This window comes from Hemicordylus capensis, chromosome 4, assembly GCF_027244095.1.
Source record: "Hemicordylus capensis ecotype Gifberg chromosome 4, rHemCap1.1.pri, whole genome shotgun sequence".
Classification (NCBI taxonomy): domain Eukaryota; kingdom Metazoa; phylum Chordata; class Lepidosauria; order Squamata; family Cordylidae; genus Hemicordylus; species Hemicordylus capensis.
Window position 1 is genome coordinate 135,302,930 of NC_069660.1, and position 23,216 is coordinate 135,326,145.

The 23,216-nt window shown below is 43.2% G+C and overlaps 1 long non-coding RNA gene across 2 annotated transcripts; it reads right to left on the minus strand.

The window, feature by feature from the left end:
• Positions 1-248: 248 nt before the first annotated feature.
• LOC128324426 (uncharacterized) lies at positions 249-17,811 on the minus strand. Of its 2 annotated transcripts, none has more exons than XR_008306846.1 (3): positions 17,726-17,811; positions 2,397-2,458; positions 249-990 (listed from the first exon to the last, which is right to left on the minus strand). It is a non-coding gene; the product is annotated as an uncharacterized LOC128324426 (long non-coding RNA). The 2 variants fall into 2 exon arrangements; XR_008306845.1 differs by lacking the exon at positions 17,726-17,811 and adding an exon at positions 5,305-5,410.
• Positions 17,812-23,216: the final 5,405 nt, after the last annotated feature.

A 23,216-nucleotide genomic window follows, 5' to 3' on the forward strand; every position in this document is an offset into this window, starting at 1 on the left:
GCAAACAGAGATGTCAAGGCGACCTCTCATGTCAAAGCTGACACTGGCAATTACACACCTCCCCCCCACCCCCGCCAATGTACTGTTCAAAACAGATCTCAGGGAAATAAATCTGAAAAGAGAATTTAAACAAACAAGACTTTAGGTCAAGTGACAAGAAGTGTTATCAGTTCAGGTGCTGCACTAAGTTAATGTTTTGTCCTCATGGACATTGCATCATAAGCAGAGAATGATTTATGTTGCAGGAGTGGCAAAATCTTCCTTTAGGCAAGCGACACAGTGTCTCTAGATGTGTGACCACTCAGTTGACCCGATGCTTTTAACACACACAGGAACAATGGAGTTAGGCATCTTGAAATTCTATTAAAAATGCTCTCTTGTCATGAAAGCTGTTATTACCTTAGAGAAAGCACCATTAAGCTGTGTCTTCACCTTTGCCCTTCTAATAAGCCCAAACCTGCTCAAACCCTAAACATAAGATAGGAATTAATGATATTTGTTACTTTATATTTTGCTTCACTTGAACAGCATTTTCACACATTGTATTCAGTGGAGATAAAATATTTTAACGATGCACATATGATTGTTGATCTGTACACCTATACGGTTTAGTTTACTTTCAGATAGTGCTGAGCAGTACACACAACGTGTAATCTATATTTTTGAGAAGTCCAGTCCCCGTGTTGACTTTTAAAATAAAGATACGTATACTTCTTCAACAAAGATGCATGCACTTTGCCAGGAAAGCTCCTAGCTTTAGTGGCTCACTCTAACTGGAATCCATTTATTGGTGTTAACATAGCTCATCAGCTTAAATAGATTAAAAATTCTTCAAAATCTTTAAAACTGTTCTCCAAGTCTTCTCGCAGAATTTGTACTTATCAAATATTTGACTGAGTATACAAAACTTTTCAAACTTCTGTATAACTGTACCATAGCTGTCCTTCTTAGCTTTGTTGAATGCCATTAATGCATTGAATGTATCCGCCCCTGAAATGATAAGAAAAACAAATACTTTCTGTTTCTGTCTAACCATAACCTGCTGTGCCCACAAATACATTATACCTTAATTTGAAAAATTTTCAAGATTCTGTAGCATTAACAGAGAGCTTCAATTTTTCAGGGATCTTCAAATATATAGTTCCCTCTCGGCCAGGGGTGTCGGGATCACGGCGCAAGAGAGGACAATTGTCCCACCACCACCAGGGGCTGCGGGGGCTGCCAAGGCACCCCCTTACACTTGGCAAGGTTGCCTCCTTGTCTCCTCTTGCACCCAGCTGGTAAACAAAATGCTGGTTAGCTGAGAACAAGACACACCCCTCTCTTCCTTAGCCAGTGTTTCACTAAAACACTGACTGTACCTGGAGCGGGGGAGCCCAGATAGCCATCTTTTCAATGAAATGCTGACTGGGGAGGGATGGGATAGGGTTAGAATGGGCCCAGTCCCAGGCATTGGCTCCACCCCCTGCATATGACATCAGATGCAAGGGGTGGCCAATGCCGAGGAAGGGGCCTGTAAGTCCCAGCAGAGCTTCCCTTCCCCAGTCAGCAGTTTGAGAAATTGCTTACTGGGAGCTCCTTTCCCTGCCTTCTCAAGAAAGCAGGGAAAGGAACTACCAGTCAACGATTTCACAAACCATTGACTGGGGAAGGGAGGCTCTGCCAGGGCTGATAGGCCTCATCCTCAGCACTGGCCCCACCCCTTGCCATCAGGCTCAGGGGGCGTGGCTTGGTCCTCTAGCTGAGTCCAAGCTCACTATGCTGAGAGGCGGTGGAGTGGGTGTCCATGGAGGTCCCCCCTCTCCCCGCCAGGCTCCCTTCATGCCTTTACCAGCTATTCGGCCGGCTCTTCAGCCCGTTTGGGCCTTCCGCCTCCGGCGCGGTGGCCATTATGGAGGCCACCGTGCCTGTGCAATTGGCCTTTGTGCCATGCAGAGGCCAATTGCACAGGCTCAGTGGCCTCCAAAATGGCTACCATGCCGGAGGGGGAAGGTCCAAATGGGCCGAAGAGTCGGCTGAATGGCTGGTATAGGCATGAAGGGAGACTGGCAGGGAGAGGGGGGACCTCCATGGACCACACACACACACACACACACACACACACACACACAATGCCTCCAACAACTCCCCCAAAGGGGGTAAGTAAAAAAAAATGTTCGCAAATCCCCCAGACCAAACTGAACCGGGGGGGGGGGGTTTCGAGGGGGTGCCAGATTGAACTGGCCCGGTCCAGTTTGGGTCTGTTCCAGACTCGAACCAAACCGGACCAGCTGGTTCCGTGCACACCCCTAGTAGATATCATGATGTCTCTTGGGTGTTGTAGGTGTTCTCGGCAGGACTCTCATATTAAAGGCACTTTTGATATTTAGTTCAATTGTGTTAGTTTAAAATCTCACCTGTAATAACATTCACTGTGCACTCTCAGCTGCATCAGTCCTTCTTCAATCAAAGTAAATCACTGTAGGAAAATCACATTGAAAGACAGATACATTTGCTCCCATTGCTCCTAGGGAAACCTTGCTAAATGATCTTCACGTTAACAAGATATACAAATTATTTATGTGCCCTTTTCTTACTATAAAATGAATGCTGAACTGAACAACCATTCTCCTCATGTCATAAAAGCCAATTTACAGGGGTCTCTAAATATTAATGAAACCAAGTTTGACCCACCGAGTATGTATAATTTGCAGAGGTAAACATCTGAACCGTTAATGATTTAGGCCCTCAATTGCTCTCTAAGCCAGGATTACAAAGTGGGGGAGGGGAGAAACTGGGTTAGCTATTGCTTCTGATTAACTTCCTAACATTTGATTTTGCACTTCATGTTGCAAAACTGCATGGATTCTTCAGGTTTTCTGAATGGTTGAACATGCATTATACTTTTCAGTGTAACCATTGGCATTCCATCTTTTCATTATATGCTTGGCTATTCTCCAAACTATTCCATGTTAGGAATTGTCTTGTTGTAAAGCAAAACCAAGTGCCAGACAAGGTTTGACACATTTCTGAGGCCATTTCTCAGGGTGGCTTTACCCAATTCAAGACAAACTGAGGAGATTTTCCTGAGGCAAAACATGGATTTTGATGGAAGTTAAAATCATATACCTTTGTCAAAGGTCACTGCAATTTTAAACAGAAATGGCAACATCTATCTATCTATCTATCATATTTTTATATGGCCTGATATGTACATTTCTAGATGGTGTACATTTACTGGTACATCTATGGTCAATATACCAATTAAGTTGCCCAACTTTAAGTATCTTTGAAAGACTAAGGCTGCAGCTGAGCCTTTTTCCTAAAAGATACTTGCCAGATATAGGCAAAACAAATAATTTGCGTCCCCCCCCCGCATTATAAGAACTCATGAACAGCACCAAATTTATAAAGAAAATATGATGTAATTATATACTGATTCCCTTCTTTAGATTTGATAGTTACACAACAGCAGCTTTGAATACAGATATGAGTACAGCTGTTTCTTAATGGTCTACTCTCATTAGATGCTTACATGTTCCTGCATCAACAACAGCCAATTACCAGTTGTGCATTCCTTAACATTAGCACTCAGCTATGCAGAGCTACCCAGAAGACACTGGGAGACATCAGAGAGCAAGTGATTGATTTGCAGCACAAATTATTTTGCTAATGGGCAAACAGCCCCACATCTCCTCTTTCTCCTTGTAAAACCTACAAGAGCTAGAGATTCGTGAAATAAACTTTATTTTATTTATTTATCTATCTAACATATTTTTGTACCACCCAAAACTTACGTCTCTGGGAGGTTTACAACAAAATAAAAACAGAAAAAGTAAAACATTAGTTAAAACAAAAACAAAAAGTTTAAAACATTTTTAAAAAATTAAAACAATATTTTAAAACAGCATTAAAACCATTAAAACAACATTAATTAAAAATCCTGGGTGAACAGATGCATCTTTAAAGAGGAGGGGCACATACTAGCCCTCTCACAACCCTGAACAACTCCACCAGACATGAACTTGTGGATGCAATACGGGCAGAAAAGATTTGCTTCTTTGCCGCACATATTGCCTGAGCATAGGTCTTCAAATGAGTTCTATTTGCAGTCTGTCGGATTCAGGCCGAGTCTTTCTCTGCTTGCACTCCAGTCATCTACCTTGCTGCTTCAGCCCCCATAGTTCTTCCATATACCAAGGGGCCATATTTGAAGCAGGTTAGAGATGACACTTAGGACCAATCATGTCTACTGCCCCAGTGAGTTTTCTGTTCCAATTCTCCACCAGGACATCAACAGGATCACTGGCAGAGCAAACACTAAATCCCTCCAAGGCTTCTTGAAATCCTATTGGATCCAATAACTTTCTAGGGTGGAACATCCTAATAGGTCCTTTGCCCCGTGAAGTCCAATCTTAACCAGATGGTGGTCCGTCCATGGCAATGAGGAGATTATAGGATTCTCCACCCACAGAACACCACCCTGATCAGAGTGAAAGACCAAATCAAGCATGTGACCAGCAATGTGCGTCGGTCCTGAGACCACTTGGGATAGGCTCATAGTTGTCATGGCTGCTATGAACTCCTGAGCCGCCCCGGACAAATTGGTCCCAAAATGAACATTGAAGTGCCCTAGCACCACAAGCCTGGGGGACTCCAACATCAAACCCAAGACCAAGTCCGTCAGCTCAGTTAGGGATGCCGTTGAGCAGCGGGGTGATAGGTACACCAACAGAAGTCCCAATCTATCCCTGGTCCCCAAACATAAGTACACACATTCGATATGGTCCATCTCAACATGGATCCTGGTAAGAGAAAGGTTACTCTTATAGACCACAGCCACTCCGCCTCCCCACCCACGGTCCCTCACCCACTCCTCAACAGAGTACCCTGGAGGAAGAAGCTGGGACCACACTGGGCCCCCAGCCTCCCCCAGCCAGGTCTCTGTAATACATACCAGGTCAGTGCCCTCATCCAGAATAAAACCATGGATTGTTTCTGATTTGTTCTGGACCAACCTGACATTACAAAGGAGCAAGGTGAGGTTTCAAGGTTGGTTGGCACTGCTCCCCAATGTCAAAGAGCTGGCAGGACAGCCGGAAGGGGAAACAGCTATTAAGTTTCCAAGTCCCCTTCCCCTGTAATGGCCCACTGACCTGCCAATGTTACTTCTTGTATTCCCCACCACCACCCAAACTTCTGCCCCATGATCAATGGATATGCTCCCTGTCTCCCCAACTCCAGATAAGCCCAGACACATTTATAAACAGAATTTTAAAAAATCACCCAGGACTAATTAAAACAGAAGCCACATTAAATACCCACCCACATATGAATTACTGGGTCAGGAAACCTTGCCCTCACTCTCACTGTCCCCCAAAGTGACTCCTTGAAAGGGGCAACCCCTTTTGGTTTTGCCTCTTCAGTGGTGACCCCACTGGTGATGGGCCACCACCACCAGCAGCATCCATTTATAGGCCCAGAGATGACCACCCTGGTCAGATGGAAAGCAGGGACTGCTGAGTCACTCCTGGAACCCAATCCTGCAAAGCAGCCACTGCCAGAGGCCACAGTTCCACAGGTTAGGCAGGGGGCTGGCAGATGGTTTATCTCTCTCCCTCTCCTACAGGCAGGTATTCAACAGCAGCAGCATCAACAACAGACAGCCCACACCAATCTCTCACCCTGGGGGCTGTCTGGGAAGCAGGTGGTATCTCCCTCTGTTGGGCTTCTTTACAACTATATGTATACATCTTCACATGCCAAGCCCTTCCTTCTTGAGCTGCAGTGATCTTAATTGGAGAAGTTAGTTTGGAGTGTACCAGAAAGGGTTCGGAATATGAACAAAACCATCTGAAATCCAAGGATCTGAACTATAGATGTTTTCTTAGAACAAACATTCCAGATAAGTTTTGCCAGCATCACCTCCAAGAAAAATGTTTCATAACTTTGCAGGGGGGGGGGGGTAATTTGTTTTGTTCTAGTAGATATCATGATAGAAAGAAACTAGTTAATGCTTCAAAGTATTCTACTTGGAGAAATTTCATTAACTTCAACAGGACCAATACCAACAAAATACTTTGAGGATTGGCCTGTAGTACCTGGGGATAGAGAACCGAATGCAATGATTTTATATTAGACAAAAGCACCCAAGGAGAGCTTTTCCTCAAAAATAGGTTTTATACTTATACCTATCACATGTTTTTGTTCATTTTCTGTATACTTGTAATCTAAGTGTGCTGTTTATGTTAGAACTCATCTAGGTTTGTTCACTCTTTGACTTATCTTACACAAAGCAATTCATCAGGTTTTAGGCATGTAATTAATCACTTGTTGAGAAAATAATTTAAAACAGCTGGTTTAATTGCTGAACAAACTCGGGATACCAGAAAAATTAGTCTGGACTGGATTTTTTAGGCCTGAGAAATTACATGTCCTCTATAAGTAATTGTACAGGAAGCAACTTTAACTGAGAAACAAGAGTTTGACATTAATTACTGACTAAACATAGGCTAAAAAAACAATAAAGAAGCTAACAGTTTCTTATGCAGAGAGAGGGAGAACCTCTCAGTTTGAATTTAAGCCAGAAAGTAAGAAGACAAACAAACACAGTGACTCCACCCCCAAGCCAGTACACAGACACATTCAAATATATACAAGCATGCCTCCCACAAACAAATGAGACAATATCCATGGCAAAATCCCAACATTGATCTTTGATCGGATCAAGTATTCTGTAGTTTTTGCTATTCATTGCATAACCTATGAATATTCCTTCTTCACTACCTCAGTCTAATTTCCTTCTTAGTTCTTTAGGATTATATGCATATGCTTTACAGGTGAAACTCGGAAAATTAGAATATCGTGCAAAAGTCCATTAATTTCAGTAATGCAAATTAAAAGGTGAAACTGATATATGAGACAGATGCATTACATGCAAAGCGAGATAAGTCAAGCCTTAATTTGTTATAATTGTGATGATCATGGCGTACAGCTCATGAAAACCCCAAATCCACAATCTCAGAAAATTAGAATATTACATGCAACCAAGAAGACAAGGATTGAAGAATAGAACAATATCGGACCTCTGAAAAGTATACAGTGTACTGTGCTTGACTGGCCAGCAAACTCGCCTGACCTGACCCCATAGAGAATCTATGGGGCATTGCCAAGAGAAGGATGAGAGACATGAGACCAAACAATGCAGAATTGCTGAAGGCCGCTAATGAAGCATCCTGGTCTTCCATAATACCTCATCAGTGCCACAGGCTGATAGCATCCATGCCACGCCGCATTGAGGCAGTAATTGCTGCAAAAGGGGCCCAAACCAAGTACTGAATACATATGCATGCTTATACTTTTCAGAGGTCCGATATTGTTCTATTTTTCAATCCTTGTCTTATTGGTTCCATGTAATACTCTAATTTTCTGAGATTGTGGATTTGGGGTTTTCATGAGCTGTACGCCATGGTCATCACAATTATAACAAATTAAGGCTTGACTTATCTCGCTTTGCATGTAATGCGTCTGTCTCATATATCAGTTTCACCTTTTAATTTGCATTACTGAAATTAATGGACTTTTGCACGATATTCTAATTTTCCGAGTTTCACCTGTACATCCAAATACCCTAATATGCTTTAAGTTAGATTTTGTCCCATTTCACAGTTCAAAGGTTGTAACTCCTTTAGTTTTAGTTGGAAGTCTATTCTGCAAATAAGTTGCAGTCATTACAGCTTCTCCCCAGTATTTGTTGTTCAGACCTAAGAAGCATACTTGTAGACATTTCAATCAAAGCCAACTTTCAATCAAAGTTTCTTTCTTTCTCTGCAACTCCAGTTTGCTCTGGAGTATAAGTTATTGTTCTCTCATGTTAATTCCTTGTTCTTTTGAGTATTGCTCAATATCCTTCCCAGTAGATTCCCCACCATTATCAGTGTGCAAAGTCATAGGTTTTGTTCCAAATTTGTTGCTTGAAGCCATATATTCTTTAAGTTTAGGCAACACTTCATTTTTCTCTTTGAGTAGGTAAGTGTAAGTATAGTGGAGAAAATCATCTATGTAAGTCAGGAAACAGAGATTCTTTCCTGGTGTCTTTATTGGGAAGGGCCCACAAATATAACTGTGAATGAAATTTTTTCATTTTTTCAAAGGATTTGGGCAGAGGGCTGATTTTTGGTTAATTGTTGAAGTTTACGCGTCTTTAAGGTTTTTCCTCATAAGTTATAATAGAATGGAGTTTTCAGAAGCCCCATAAGTGCACTTGGGGGGTGCTGGGGTGGCCCAGAGTGAGTGGTGGTGTAGTGCACATAGGGTGCCAACCACCCCCATGAGTTTCTAACCCATGGCGTACAGGGTTCTGTTGTTTCTGAGGTTTTCTGTGGATTCTATGATAGCAAATGAGATTTTCAATGACACACCATGAATCCACTCTAATTTGCTATCATAGAAACTAAACCTTAAAGACATGAACTTCAACAATTAACCAAAAATCAGCCCTGTGCCCAAATCCTTTGCAAAAATTCAGGTAGCTTCCTTGCCCCTACCCGGCACTACCACCAACTCCACACCGCTCTAGGCCACCCCTTTCCCCCCAACATGAAGTGATACACCCCCCATTCTACCTAATGGGGAAAAACCTTAAAAATGCATAAACTTCAGAAATTCACCAAAAATCAGCCCTCTGCCCAATCACTCTGCAATTGGGGTGGTAGCCTCCACCCATTAGGCACTACCACCCCACCCCACTCTTCTGGCCCAGGTCCCACTTTCTGCCCCGATCTGCCCCAAAGACACTAAAACTTCAAAAAATCACCAAGAATCAGCCCTTTGCCCAATCCCCCTGAAATTTGGGTGGTAGCCTCCACCCATTGGGCTCTACCACCACACTCCACTCTTTTGGCCCCAGGACCCATTTTTCTTACCCGAATCGATTCGGATTTGGGTAAATCCGAATCCGAACCGAATCGGGGGTGATTCGGGTGAGCAAAATTCGGGAACAGAACAGGGGTGTTTCAGTTCGGGTCCGAACCGAAACACCAAAAATACCAAATTGCACACCCCTACTCTGAAGGACCATTTTTCTGTAGTTTGTTTAATTGAACAGTTCAACAGTGGAATGCCTCCCCACAGATGCAAAAAGTAAAAAAGAAAAGTCAGCTTGTCCAGCTTTCTTGCCTACAGTCTCTTTGTTATCTCACAATTTATTGCTTCACAACTGGACCCATAACCCAGTCTTGCAGAGAAATTACTTATGCTCTATTACTTATTTTTGTTTGGCAGAAACAAGATTTTGATATTTATTACTAACTTAAACAGAGGCTACGAAAACAAAAAGACTCTTATGCAGTGAGAGGGAGAACCTCTCAGTTTGAATTCAAGACAGCAAGTGAGGAGGAAAAAACCAAACACAGTGACTCCATCCCCAAGCCAGTACACAGACATCAGCGATGTGCTCAAAATCTGATTCAGCATCCAAATCACAGCACAATTCCTTTAAAACTGAGGGCTTCCACAGGCTTTTCAACATGGAGAAGAGCATGTCCATCCCTGCTCCTCCTTCACTCACTGCCTTTGCTGTACTTGTGGTGGTCCCCCAGCTATCAGCATGCACCGGTAGTGTTCTCCCCCAGCTGCCCCCATGTGGCACCAGCACACACATGGCCTCCATGCATGCGCAGCAACCATTTGCATGAAGGGAGCAATCAGGGTGTGGTTTCCAGTAGAAATGGTAGCAGATGTCCTGCTGGAAGAATTGTGAGGTGGGTAGGCATGATCAATGGAAGCAGGCCCCCCTACCTGACCTAATCAAGCAACCCAATGCATGAGCATTCCCCTGCTGTAATAGATGACACCACCATCATACCCACAGTTACTAGGTAAATTTGGAGAGGCAAGTGGAGGCTAATGCATGGGAGGGAATTGATAGGAAAGGAAGTCCACAAGTGAATACAAAAGAGGGTTTGGGAGTCACAGGGGGTGAGGGAGTGATCAGACTCCATCATGAACCTGCTTGAGCATGTAACAGGGTCTGATTTAGTTTGAGTTGGCTCAGCAGAAGCCAAGCTATTTCCCAACAAGGGGAGGGGTCACCCATAGCCATGACAAACGCTGTATCTGCAGTGCAACAAGTCCTACAAATCAGATGAAAGCTCTGCAATCAGTCTCTTTTGGCAGAATGTAGTAATGGCTACAAGTTGCAGCATCAATTGATCCAGAAAGTTATGACATGGTGAAACACTGCTCTGAAAACATTGCAATAACTCTTGGAGCAGCAATCTGTCATGCATGGATATGTATAAGAACATGGCCATCACTAGTCCAGGTTCTGTCTGTGTCGCAGGTGATAGCATTCAGGATCCCTCCCTCCTACTAATGATATGGACACTAAAAAGGAAACTGCACAAAAAACCGTGTCTGCTCCTCCTCTGGTGGCCTTATGGGATTAACAGGCACTTGTTGGAAGGGCAAGTGGACAACCCCATTTCAGAGCCAAGTGGACCTCTGTTTCAGAAACAGCTAAGGAGATAGATATTCCAGGCAGGTTCGGGCTATTAAGGAATATGTTGCAGAAGACCATGGGCTATTACTATCTGGCGGTAGTGGAACCTATGACATTTTTCAGCAGTAGCCCACCAGGCAGTTTCAAAAAGGCAGGATGGTCAAGGGAGACCTCAGACCTTGGCCTAACACAGCAAAGCAACACTACAGAACAACCTGCTGTGACAATGCCCAAGGTACAAAGGCTAGACTAACTACAGGACTTCACAAGGGGCAATATGATAAAATGTGCATAGACTGAGAGCTATTTGCTGCCACACTGCACTGGAAAGGTTGGTGCCTGGCCATTACTTTGCCATATGGCCTGCCCTCTAATCAGCACTGACTCTGAAGGTAACATTGTAAATGGACTTAGACGCTGCCTTTCTGCAAGAAATGTCTCCATTGTTTTTTCTGTAGCTTTACAAAAATAACACTACTCTGAGCTATAACTTGATCTGTTATTGATCTGAGGCAGATGGATTTGGTCTTTTCAACCCCTTGTGTGAACGCAATCTCAGGGGTTTTTAGTTAGGTCAGGACTTTGCCATATGTCTTTGTCTAAACAGATTTAGATGTCATAAAATAGCAACAAATCTCTGTTAAAAAAATATTAAAAAAAATAAAAGATCAATTGCTTTTTAAAAGTTTCATTCTGGAAATGCACTTATAGTCCATTACAGTGGAAAAGATAAAATCTATATAGACATAACAACCAATATTACTTGTGTCAACTCAATCTATAAAAGCACTTAAACTTTATCTTCTAATATATATATATATATATATATATATATATATATATATATATATATATAAAAATTGGTACATTTCATTAGAAGTGTGTCCACTCTACAGGCAAGGAACAGGAACTTAAGGAAAACTCCCAACACCATGTCCAATTTAATACCAAATTAGTTTTGGAGTAGTTGAGAAGTGGCCATGCTCTCCCCTAGGGATGTGTGAACAAACCATGAATCCACTCTCATCTGCTAACCTTAAAGACACATAAACTTCAAAAAAATCACTTAAAAATCAGCCCTTTGCCCAATTCCTTTCAAATAATTCTGATAGCTTTCTGCCCCACCCCCCCTTGGGCACTACCACCCACCACACTCTGCTCTTGGACACCCCTTTCCCCCCAGCGTGAAGCTATACATTTGCTGACACCTCCATGCTTCTTTATGGAGTAAAACCATAAAGAACCACCCACCACACTCCACTCTAGGACACCCCGTTCTCCCCGACATGAAGCTATACATTTGCTGCAATCCTCATTATTCTCTATGAGGAATTCCAAAATAATTTTAAAATTCACCAATAATCAGAGGAGTGTCCAATTGCCTTGGAACTTTGTGGATAGTAGGCACCCCTGGTTGTCTACCACATACCCCACTTTTATGCCCCTTGGTGCTCCAAAATAGGGGATATGGACTGGTTCAGGTCCCATTATACTCTATGAGAAAAATAATTAAAAATATTTCAAATATTCATTAAAAACCATAGGGGTGTCTGATTGCTTCATGGTTTTCATGGTTGTTGGCACCCATGGGTGCTCCACAATAAGGAATAATTGGCTGGTTGGAGTCCCATTATATCCTGTGAGAAAAAAATAGAAATAATTTTCAAAAATTCATAAAACATTGTACGAGTGTCTGATTGTTTTGGGGTTTGGGTAGCAGGTACCCCTGGGTGCCAGCTACCATCCTACCAATTTTAGGATGTCTGAACCATTTCAAACCAGTTCGAATTCAAACCGAACCAGGGGGAGGTTTGAGCAAAACCAAAACCGAACCACCCCCTCCTGGTTCGAACCTGGTTCGAATTCGAACCGGGCAAACCGGTTTTGTGCACATCCCTACTCTCCCTCCCTCACCTACCTAATGTACTAGTACAACGAATATGACAAATATTTATATACTGCTTTTTAACAAAAGTCCCCAAAGCAGTTTACATAGAAACAAACAAACAAACAAACTGGCTCCCTGTCCCCACAGGGCTCACAGTCTTAAGAAGAAAAACATTATAGAAACCAGCAACAGTCCCTGGAGGGATTATTTGTTGGGCTTGGATGGTGCCAGTTGTACTCCCCCTGCTAAATAAAGAGATTTATTACAATTTAATAACGTAATATGAGAAGCGTGTACTCCCTGTGGTGGCCTGCTATGATCAGAGGCTTAATTTGCCAGATTCTCACCTTAAAAAAATGGAGCACATGGGAGACTCCAAAGGAACATCAGAATTATATTATTTGCATGGGGAGGGTGTGCTTACTTCTCCACCATGTGATTAGATTTCTGCCAAGATCTGAGCCATGACTATGAACTCAATGAATAATTTGGGAGAATTTAACAGTTTTTAAAAAATCTATTTCCCAGCACCATAGCTATAATTGAACAAGAGGTTGTGGGCAGCGTTCCCTCTAACAGGGATTCACAGATGTTGTTGACTACAGCTCCCAGAATCTCCCCCTGCAATGGCTTTTGTGTGGGGTTTCTGGGAGTTGTAGTCAACATCAACAACATCTGGGAATCCCTGTTAGAGGGAACACTGGTTGTGGGGGACAGATGTCCCTGTGTCCATGATGGAGGGGGCCCCTACCGGCTTGGAAATAACATGCTATTTGCTGTCCCCCACCTCCCTGACTCACTGGCAAGCTGCTGGTTCCTGATCTGAGTGTCTGGAGTGTGTGGTGTTGTTTACATAGGAGTGAGGAAAAAGAGCAGGTTGATAATGTTTTTATTTTCACCACGTACATCTAGTTATCCTGCAGCAAATTCATGGTGGGGGCAGAGGTGGAGAGAGAGAGAGAGAGTGAGAGGAAGAAGAGGAAGAGGAAGAGGAAGAGGAAGAAGACTGCCTGGTGAGGTCCAGGGGCCCATCTTCACTTCTTGTCCTAGGGCCCACTTCAACTAGAGATGTGCATTGTTTCTTGCAATTCAATCTGACCTCAAATTGAATCACAAAACTTGGGCAAGTCACCCAAAGGGAACAATGGGGAACTCAAATCACCCCATTGTTTCCCATGGATAGGCCCTAGGGTCACTAAAATGGGTTGGGTGGTAGGACATGATGGGTGCTGTCTACCACCCAATCCACAAAAGACATTGGCAACCCACTTTGGTGTCCCTAGGACCTACCGATGGGAAACAATGGGGTGATCCAAGTTCCCCATTGTTCCCTACAGGCAAAACAGGGTGCACACATTTTGCAATCCTGTCTTGAAAAACAACACAGCAGAACAGAAGCATAAACAGTTCCTTCCAACACAGAATAACAGATTTTGCCAAACACAGAGTACAAAGATGGCAATAAAATAAAATAAATAACTGTCCCAGAATACACTGGCAGCCATAGTGCACACACTCTAGTAACATCATTGGCACAAGTTGCTTTCTCACACACAATTATGACTCCTTACAACAGCTGTCCCAGCAGCACCCTTAGCAGCCAGCAAGTATAGCCATTAGGTCTACTAGAACTTGGCCTTCAGGAAAGCCCTTAAAACCTATCTGTTTGGCCTGGCCTTCCAGGGTTTTTAAATAGTTGTAATTGGTTTTAATGTTGTAACCTGGTTTTCAGGGTTTTTAAATTGTTCTGATTGTTTAATTGCTGTTTTATGATGTTTTAATTGTTAATTGTTGTTGTTTTATGCTGTTATATAATTTCTGTTTTAACTGTTAACTGATTTCAATGGTTTTGTTCTAATTCTAAACTGCCCTGAGCCATTCTGGAAGGGCAGTATAAAAATTGAATAAATAAAATAATAAAATAGAACAACATCATCAACCACATTTTGACTGAGTGAGTACACCTTGCAATGCAGAATGCAGATTGCAGAGCAGACCAGAGCAGTGAGTGAAGCCCCAGTTATTCTCAAGGCCAGACATGGAGCTCATCTCTTGCCATGAGAAGAAGTCTTCTTTCTTCTCTTCTTCTCCAGCATAAACATACATCCCTGCTTGTGTGCCTGCCTGCCTGTGTCTGGATAACATGGATGGCCAGTTCTTGTTCCTGCAGGTGCTGGAGCAAGAGAAGGGTGGAGCGCCCCCGGGTTGGAACATCCTGAGGGAGCAGGTGTTCATGGAGGCACAGCTCAAGCTGCCTCTCCCTGAGCATATGCCTACCCCTTTCACTCCATTGGAACTAAGCTGCTATTTTGTGGCACTTCTCCACAAGAGCAGCCATGGCCGCAGCAGACCAGCACCCAGCGCCTCCAATGGGGATGTCTTGCCTTGGCCTCAGAAGGGCCAAGTGCATCCTGCACGGCCAGGTTCAGAGTGTGCGCCACACAACAGATGGACACAAACCGAGCCTGCTCGGCTGCCTTCATTACGTTGGTGAAATTGTTGGACAGCCATTCCCCCACCTGGTGATCCATGGCTGCCAACAGTTCACCTGCAGTTTGGTGTGTGACGAGCACCTTCACATGCAGCGCAGCCCACCTGTGCTTTGCTGCATGAGAGGGGCTAGCCATGCCAGCACCACCAAATGCTCCCTCACACTCCTGCCCCCACCAGTGCATTGCAAGGGACAGGAAAGCAGTGTGCTTCTCACTGGGACTGGCCCACAGATCTGCAGGGAAGTGCACGCAGGTGTCAGGCAGCCACGACACAGCTTCCCGGCATGACCAATACAGGAGGGTACCACCTGCCTGCTGAAGGTGGTGCATAGGGGAAGTTATGGTCAGGGGCAAGCAGTCAAAGCAGTACGCAGAAGCCGGCGTTCTGCACTACCTGGAATGGTGGGTTGTCCAAAGCGATCATCTTCCCAATTGCCTGTGTGATGAGATGAGGCTCTGATGAGGATCAGACCATTTGCCCACTGACTGCACCTACTGCGCAGGCAATGTCCCCTGCTTGGGAGCAGAAGCAGGTCCCTTGCCATGAGTTGGGGAGTGGGGACACACCAGGCCTATTGCTGCCAGCAGGACCCCCGGATGATGCTGCCACAGGTGCTGCAGCATCAGTGTCATCCCAAGACACTTTGGCTCCTTAGTCCTTACCCCTGCTGACCTGTGTCCTGCAGTGGATGCAGACAGCATGGTGTGGATCACCAGGGCAGAGTGCAAAGTGGTCCGACACCATGCTGCTCTTGGGCCAGAACCATTTTGGTGGTGATGGTACTGGGGCTGCTGGATCATTCTGGGGGCCACCACTGCCCTCCATCTGGGTCTGAGAAGGTCCAGGAACAACCAGAATGATTCCCACCTGCTCCTCCTCAGTCTCAGATGGAGGGGGGTGGGTGGTCACACTGTCAGTGGGGATTGTGGAGGAAGATGGAAAGAGCAATCTCTCTAGGCTTACAGCTGACACCTCCTTCTCTGCTACCACAGGAAGAGCTTCTTCCCTGACAGGGGAGGACCTCCCCTCCGCCACTTCTACCTCAGCTGGCACTGGTGCTGCAGGAACAGCCTCTTCCGGTTATATGAGCCTTCACAGCATGACAGCAGTGGGGATGACTTGTGGAATAGACCCCTCTCACCATCGCCCACAGCAACCAGTAGCATCACCCCTCCCTCTCCCTGGCAAGCTTTATTTGGGTGGGGCTGTTTTTAAAGGTGACTGAGCAACAATGGAGCAAGTCTAAGGAAAAGGAAGGCAAAGAAGGGCAGGGAATTACTGTGGACTCTCTCTAACCCACCCCTCTTGTTCTATAGTCCTGCCACCTAATCCCTCTCTTCTCCAAACTAGTCCCTATTTAAAGAACTGAACCTGACCAAGGTGGTGGTATGTGTGTGTGGTGGTGGGGGGGCGTGTCTCACCTTCCAGAATCTTTGGCTGGAGGCTTCCAGCAGCACCTTCAGCTGGAGTCTCCCGGGTGTTGCTCTTGGAGGCACTCTTGGGCCGAGCAGACACTGGGTCTCAACAGCTGGGGGCGGGGAGGTGGACAGCAGTCAGGGGAAAAGTCAGTGACAGCATGGGCAGACTTGGCACCAGTCAGAAGTCACAACATACCAGCTGGCTGGCTGGCTGGCTGGCTGGCTGGCTAAATAAATAAATAAATAAATAAATAAATAAAACAGTCCAATCCAGACAGACACAGACAGCAGCAGCAGCAGCAAAGATATTCAGCTCGGGGATACAAGCGGGGCAGGGGGTGGGTGGACACAGCACCCCAGTTATTAAAGTCACTGGGGGCTGCCTACCTACAGGCAATAAGCTTGTAGGGGGGATCTGAAAGCAATAAGCTTGTGTGGTAGGGGAAAATACAAAAGAAAGAAAAATTCCAAGCAGCACACTGGGACTGTTGGTACAATTTTAAAATAAGTAGGGGGTGGGCAGAATCAGCACATCACTCCAGTAATTAAAGCCACTCTACAAGCAAGAAGAATAAATCCAAATGAAATAAAATTCCAAGCAGCACCCAGTTAAAGCCACTGGTGCTGCTGGTATAATTAAGATACAAGATACGGAAAAGAATAAAACAGTTGGCACTGCAAATTTAAGTGGGGGCAACAGAGAGACATATAAACGCAGCAGGCACTCTCTCTCTCTCTCTCTCTCCACTCACTGGGGGCCAGGCAAGCAGGCCCATACCACAGCCACCACTCTGCTCTCATTGCTGTGGCAGTCTCTCTCTCTCTCTCTGATCCCTCTCTACCAAGGCACAAAAAGCCATGGCTCTCTCTGCCTCCAAGCAGCCCTTTAAATACAATTTGAAACTCCCTCCTTTGGCTTCTCTGCTACTTCCCGGCAGCCAATGGGGACACAGTTGCCCATGCCAACAATTGTTTTGAATGACAATAAACCAACCAAGAAGCAAAGGAATCTCAAGCTAACTGGAAGCCAGTGCCAGAAAACCAATCAGCAAGGGGAAAACATGGAGACAAAATGGTGCCCATGACACAAATCACATGAGTCGATCGATGTTGAATTGGGGCTGTCCTCAAATCAGCCCCTTGGATTTGACCTTGAATAAGGGGTGATTTGATTTATGGTCGAATAAGCGAATAACCCCCAGTTTGATATGGATCAAGTTGCATGTCCCTAACTTCAACCAGGGCTACACCCCTGCTCTTTCCCTTTCTATCCATCCCATCAGATTCATTTTCCCAGAGCCAATGTCAGTGCTGACAAGGAATCAGGAGGGGAAAGAAGTGACTGCCTTTCCAGCATCTCACAAGTTAAGGGATTCCTTCCTGCTCCAGTCCCTGTTACAACCATTAAAAGATAGACCTTATAAAGCAAAAGCAAAAATTACTTACTTTGACAACTTTTTTTAAAAGGGTGATAATCACTGATATTTCAGTAGGATTTCTCCTGAATATATGTCTTGTAGAACCAGCCATCAACTGTGAAGAAAAATAGGAAAAAAGAGACACCATTCTCAATGTAACACTAATTTTCAAAATGGGATCCAGGGATGCCCAAGGAAATTACAGGCTGGTTAGCTTATCATATGTTCCAGGCAAAAAAAATTTAAATCAGTATATAGCATAATAGAAATGCTTTTTAGAAAGCATTTGAAAACCCACCTCTTCACCCAAGCCTTTTCTGTTCTTTAAATTTTAAGGTTTTAATTCATGGTTGATTTTTTAAATTGTGAAAATGTTTTAAGTTTTTGTATATTTTTTTTAACTTGTTTTATACTATTGTTAACCTCCCAGAGATGAAAGTTTGGGGCGGTATACTAATGTAAATAAATAATAATAATAATAATAATAATAATAATAATAATAATAATAATAAATAATAGGATGATATAATGAGCATTAGGCATTAGGCATCCAATATCAATTTGCCAACTCCATAATAATAACAAATTAAAGTAACTATATTTATATTGTGATTTCAGTGACCACCTTGATGCACTCCTCATTTCGCTCAAATAGTAGATATTTGAATTGTCTCTTCCTAATTGTAAAGTTAAAAGGAGGCAATTCTACCAGAAGAGATGTCATAGTCTGCAAAACATTGGCAAACAATTTTTAGTGGTGTTTCAGTTTTCTTGCTCTTACATATACATACGCATCCAAAGCAGGCGAGAACTGTGGATAAGTGATTATTACCATCACATAGAATAGCAGAGATTACAAATCTGCAGTTAAATAAATAACCCTCGATTCCCAACGAGCTAATGTAATTGTCTTGCTTAAAGTTCTCTTATCCTGTCATTTTTATCTTTCTAGTTAATGCATTTGCAGTCACACTCTGAGAGATCATTTACACTTTGTGACCATTTTTCAGCCCTTATCACCTGCACACATCTTCCTGTGTCTGCCTTGTAATGCAGTTATAGAGTCATTAGTGGCTATAGAGTTATCCCTAAGTCTCACAGGCATATCAGTAGGTCTGGAGAAAGCATGTTAGACTAGAACATTCTAGTGAAGATTTATTGGCCACAGTGACAGCACACAAAACATGCATTACAGCATGTGGTCCTCAATTTTAGGTTATCTTCTGACTTTTGGAAGAAAAGGAGGTCATTTCCAACCCCCCCATTTTGTGTAAGGGGGCCATTTTCTGTTTTTTTAAATAGGAAAAAATGCATTTTTGCTGAAAAAACAGCAAACTGCTGCATTTGGGGGCATTGCTGGACATCTGGGGACAGATTAAGCACAGTAGGGCACCCACCCCCACCCACCACCAATCTTAAGGCAATTTACCCATTTAGGGCACTTTAAAAAAAAATCCCAGGAACCTAGCCCCCATGATCCCATAGAAACAATTACGCAGTATTCATGGTTTCCTTATCCATGGTAATTGTGGAGAGTGGAATCCACATGAATATTGAGGTTCTCCTGAGAAATAGAAAGTACTGAGAACATTGCTTCTGTCCTGGGATGAGAGATCCTTCAGAGAGCTGTGAAGAAAAAGAATTGAGGGAGCTGCCAAGTGTCATGAAGAGAGAACTGCAAAGTCCTTGTGACAGCCCGAAAGGAGAATCCTGGAGGAAGCCACTGAGCTTACAGATGGGCAAATGCCTTGCCTTATCCTTTAGAGGGTTAGACCCTAAACAACTCTTGAAGCTGGGGTTTCGGATAGCAAAGGCTCTGGTATCCCAACGTCTTTCTGACATCGAGCTACAGAATGTGACAACTCTCCTTCCAATCCTATATACAGTAGGCCTTTAAAATCATGGGCAGGATTCTCTACTGCCCCATACTTGTCCACTATCACCTCTTCTAAGTTTCGTTAGGCCTTTTCTAGAGCTTATTTCAATGCCTTGCCATCTGCCTTACTTTATGGTAGATTTCATCAGTGGCTGATAGAGGCGTGATTGAGCCTGCAATACTAATGAGATCGAGACAGTTGCCCATGTGTTACTTTACTGTGAATTTTATCAAGATGTCAGGAAGTGTTTAATTGCGCCCTTGTTGTCTTGGTTTCTGATGGTCCTGGGCGTTTTTGTATCCCTAATGAGCTGTTAGTGAACTTCTTACTTGAAGATACAGACTCTAGTGTCTCTTATTCAGTGAAATTCTGCTACATTGCTGGTAGAATTCGGATCACTCTGGTGCATGGTGGGACTGGTGGGATTGTTTGAATGTATTTCTTGATTGTGCTGCTGTTTTATTTATTTGATTTGCTGGTCAACTGACCGAATAAAGATGACTGATTGACTGACTTATCCTTTAGAGTTATCTAGCTCAGTCTGAGGGCCGGAGATTAATCAACATTTTTAAAAGGAACAGAGAAGGTTTTGTCTGGAATGTTTACAACCGCAAAGTACTTCATGGGGCTCCTATCTATGGGGCTTTAAAGGCAGGGGAAAATACAGAAAAATCCAAAGGTTCATGTTGGTCGAGAACTCCTAATTTCTTATAAGCAACTTTGCCAGTACAGCAGTATTACAATTATCCATGTTTGCCTTCACAAGTGAGCAGGCTTGGAGGGGGCAAATTGAAGAGAGGTGCTCAGACATTATACTAGACATAGGCTCAGAAGTATGCCGCTGCCTGTGTGAATGATAGTACTTCCACTTCTGTATTGGAGAGTCACCAATTGTCCCCCATATGAAGGCTCTCAAACCCTCTAAAGGCACTATGGAGTTTTGTGGAACATTCAGGGTGGCAGGCAAAGCAATGTGGTACAGGGAGTTGTTGACCAGTGCACAAGCAGAATTTTTGTTCATGAAAACAGAGATTTGGATGCAAGCCATAGTGTCTAGTATGGAGTCTTAATCAATGGTAAAAGTTAGAGAAGCCTGAAATTAGCACAGCAGCCTGCTATTCCCTCTGAGAAATTTCACTAGTAAAACTCCTTTTTTGCTTCCTTCAAAATTCCTCCCATGCAGGAACCCTGTTCATTTTGTAATCTCACTTTAGGCAATGCTTGGTGGCCAGCGGACCCCTCCCTCTTAAATGTTGCTTTGTGGAGAGGAATGTTCTATGCATCATAAGCTTGTCATTGGATTTCACCTAAAGTAAAATGTAAAGGGATTTAGGAGTTTTCAAAAAAAGAATTAGTGTGCCTGGCAACCATTTTTTCAAGAGGGGACTCACTGATCCCTAGACGTTTTACCAAACAAAATTTAGAAACAGAAATAGAATTCTTTTTGTTGGTTGCTTTTCAAAAACAGCTGGAGTGAGAAAATTCAGTGCTGAAAAGGCAGAGTAATAACTGAGGGCTCACTGTGGATACTCAAAGCACAAACTAGTGTTGATCATTAGGAAGGAATAAAGGCCTTTAGCCTTCATAAAAGAAGCTGTAGAAACCAAAGCTGAGGCCTTTAAAAGTTGAATGCTGTTCAGCAATTTTATGTTTTGATGCAACCTTCAAACCTTCTGTTCCAGTGATCATTAATAACATTAAACTGATGGCAAAGAAGAGAATCCGACCTTTTGGCTTTGCAATTTCAGAAGGAGGTGTGGAGAAAACCATTTATACTGTGAAATCTTCTTCAGTGCTGACACAATATGTAAAGGTTCTCACAAATATATTTTATCATAACAAGGACAGTTCTTGTCTTGATCTCCCTGTAGAGCAATCTGGGGGAAAAACAAGTACTACACAGGTGAGGCTAGAAACTAAATGGGAGTCTGTTATTTTCTTCTATATTGATGCTTTGTAATAATAGTCCTAGACTCTGGTATACAGTACATTGATGATGCTACAGCCTTTGACAATTGACAGGCCAATAGGTAAGTGTTTAAGGTGGGCTGTGTTCCTTGATTACACTGAAGGCTTATCATCTTCAGAGGCTGGCATTTAAGATCACTCTGTACAGCAATCACAACAGCCCTGGCACTGGCAGTTTGCTGTCAAATAGGTGGGAACTTTCCAAAGATTGATTAGTGCAAATGCTCGAACACTAACTCTCAAGTTGTTATTTAAAACAAAATGTGGGTTTATCAGTAGCATATAGCACAAATGGTTGAGTGTAGTAGGGGGCTTACATCCAGAGGCAAATTAATGAAATAGATAACAAAAATAGTTTGAATACTAGGAAATCAGATCACTTGGAATGTGAGCACTTGGATCATTTAGGACTAAGTGGTCACTTGGATCACTTAGAAGAATGTTCTAAATCTGATTAAAAAGCAAACTTTGTGCATAACAAGGCTTCTTAAACGGGCTTCTTAAAGACTGTGTTCAGTGTCCAAGATGGTTACAACCACATGGTTGCTGGGCTCAGGATAGCTCCAGACATGTTATATACTGTATCTCCAAGCAGGCATCAAGAAGAAAAGGAAAGGGAAAAGGAAGGGGAAAGATATGAATTAATAGCTTTATTACGATCATAGATCAGACATAAACACAACAAATTACAGAACATTCAGATAAGAAATCTGTCATATAATATACCAACAGAGTTTTATGGTAAGATCTAAAGGGAAGAAATTAATTGTTGGAGGATCTTAACAGTGGCTGCACAAAATTTAGCAACCTTGTGTGTAATACACAATTTCCTGTCTGCAAGGAGAAGTGTGAAGTACAATTCATCAGTTTGGCCAGGGTAATGCAATAGCAAGGGAGTAATAAGACTATGTTGACTGTCATGATAAAAGGAACAATATAGCAACACATGGTGGACAGATTTAACCTCACCCGAACCACAAGGGCAGACCTGACTGGCCAAGGGAATTTTCAGAAATTTCCATAAAAGACTACAGATGGTAAGGCATCATATCTTGCTCTAAGGAAAACTCTATGATAGTTGGGTAAAGAGAGTGATGACAAATAACTGGTTAGTTTCCAGCTGTGATCACCAAGGTGCCCTCTTAAGGCCTGTGGGATGAGACCTAGATCATGTTAATACTCAATGTCCAAGATCATCTGTTTCAGGATCTTCTTGGCTTGATTACATCCCAATAGTGACAAATATTCTAAAGAGAAGTAAAGTAATGAGAGTTTTGCCAGCAGTGCTTGTGTCCAGCAAGACTGAAATCTGTCAGCCGGTTCAAGGAGAACTAGCCCCAGAAGGGGGAAATTAGCCAGTAGTTGAAAATTGGAATCCATTTTTTGGATTCCATCTTCTGAAAGCCTGTTTCTAACATTAGTGCAGCATTAGAAATACACCTGGGAGCCCTGAGTACAGCTCTTATAAGCTTAGACTGGACGATCTCCAGTGATCTGAAGATCACTGGCCCAATTATGCACTGTACAGAAGCTGGGCTAGTAAACTTAGAAGTGAACTTAGCGAACTCAGCTAACTTAGAAGTTATGCAATGAACAGATTAAAAGGGGAAAAATAGATTCCCATGCTTGTCTCCTTTTGAAAACCTAAAAAGCCACCCCACCTAGAAACAATCT